The sequence below is a fragment of the Penaeus japonicus genome, unplaced genomic scaffold (genome assembly GCF_977035675.1).
Source record: "Penaeus japonicus unplaced genomic scaffold, GWHDUDI00000001_assembly GWHDUDI00000002, whole genome shotgun sequence".
NCBI lineage: Eukaryota > Metazoa > Arthropoda > Malacostraca > Decapoda > Penaeidae > Penaeus > Penaeus japonicus.
This window is the reverse complement of record NW_028234404.1, coordinates 18,111,484-18,113,983: the sequence shown is the minus strand read 5'-3', so window position 1 is coordinate 18,113,983 and position 2,500 is coordinate 18,111,484.

Here is a 2,500-nt window from a genome sequence, read left to right as displayed (position 1 = left end):
GAAATATGGGGCTCGATAGCCAGTGTAAATGACTCGATTTGGTCAGTACATTGTCCACAGATCTGTCTACTTTCGTAAAACAAACTGCGTCTAGCATGCGTGCCTTTTGCTCACATTCTTCCTGTTTCATTATTTTCCTCTTGTTCTTATTTTCTTCTTTCCTCTTGCTCTTCTCATTTTGCAGCGCTTCTTCTTTGTCTTGTCATACTTTTTCGTCTATTGATAAGCTTATCTTCGGTTTTCTTCATCATCAAATATCACTCTGTGTATCACTGATTACAAAGAATATATATTATATTGTAGATATATTGCATACCAATCCACATTCTTGCTATCGCCCTTAACGTGGCACTCTATATTGAGGTGCCAATGATATCAGAAAAGTCATTATCGTTATCATTACCTTTCATTATCCTAATTTCCATACTTCCATTTCCCTGCCGTGATTGCAAAGTCATATCACAAAACCATCGAAAAAACACATCAATATGTATCACTGCAGTACGTGCCATAATTTATTCCATAACACGAATGATAACAACGAGGATTTAAGTATAGATCTATAATTTGTTTTCATTTTTCTTTTTTTCTTCTTCTTCTTCTTCGTTTTTAATAAGACGAACAAGTATCTCTTTAATTGTCACTTAACGGATTTAAAGTATTTATCTATCTACGAATACACGAATACGAACAATACACGAATGTAAACTCACCCCCACCCCCCTCCTCCCCCCTCCCTCCCCCAACACGAACGCCTCCCTCTACCCCATGAGACCCCCCACCCCCACCCCCACCCCCTCCCTCCCTCTCCTAACACAAACGCCTCCCTCTACCCCATGAGACCCCACCCCGCCCCACCCCACCCCCACCCCCCCGCCCCACTCCCATATATTAGACTGATGTAATCTCACGTTTCCAATAGACGATTAAATCCGACGATTAATGCAACTCCGTGTCTTTGATGAATGGATTAAGGCTCATTGATCAAGCGATTGTATGCCTGTGACGTGCGATTGGATGGCATAATTAGATGATTGGATCCCTCGTTTTAATGAGTTGACATATTTCTTTTGACGGTTAATCAAAGGGTTGATGAGGGAATTTCGAAGGTTAATGAGGATTCTTTATAGGATTGTCTGATGGATTGCTTCTGAGTGATACGTTCTTCGTCTTTTTATTTCTAGATGTTAAGACGGTTATAGAGGGTGAAGACACACACACACACACACACACACATATAACACTATATAATATAATATATATATATAGATATAATATATATATATAATATAGATATATAATATAATATATATATAATATAATATAGATATATAGATATATAGATATAGATATAGATATAGATTTAGATATTGATATATAGATAGATATATAGACATATAAAATATATATATATATATATATATAAATATATATTATAATATATATATATATATATATATATATATATATATATATATAATATTATATATATAAATATATATATAATATATATATATATATATATATATATATATATATATATATATATATATATATATATATATATATAATGAGTTTGTAAAGGGTACAGATAATAAAAAGATGTTTATAAATTTAGTTATATATATCTTTATTTCTTCAGAGATACCGCGTGACACATCACAAATACTAGATGTAACTACAGTAAGAAACTCTGTCTTTTCAATAATCCAACTTTTTGTTATATGTGATCATTTTTATACGAATTCCTAATCTAACCATTCTAGGTACATGTGTGACATTTCATATATATATTATATGTTTATGTATATTTGTTAGTGATATGTCTAAAATGAAGGGGAAAAAATATACAGCATCAAAGAATCATTTAATCATTTTTAAATCAACTATGGTGCACATGTCTTAAATATTACTCTAAGGCTTAAATAAATGCTCGTGCAAATAGAAAAAAAAAATTATAAGCAAACAAAGAAAATTAATTATCATATCACTTTTCACTCGAACATATATCAAAATTTGCTTTTTTTTAGCAATTCGTCTACACAATAAAGATTCATATGAGTTGATATAATTTCAAAAATGATAAATAACCTGCTGACCTCCTCTAAAATAGTTATAATCACGTAAAGGATTAGCGAATTAAAATATCACCTATGATACTAATCCAGCATAAATGTTTTCTGATTAGCCAGTAATGAAATATTTATCTTATATGTTCAGAACTAAAGAGTCTACCATGATAGTCAATATAATGTATATAAAAATGGTTTATATAAATTACAAACGCTAAAACAAACCTTTACTGTATATTCTTCCTCTTTTTTTCCTTGTCTTTTCTCCATCAAGGTTTTAAAAGATTATGATATAAACATATAAACAAAGTGTGAGGCATTTGTAGTTTTCAAAAAGCAATAATAGTCTTTATGATTATTCTAGACTTCTTGTTTTGATATTCATTCGTAGATATATAATATATATAATATATATATATATATATATA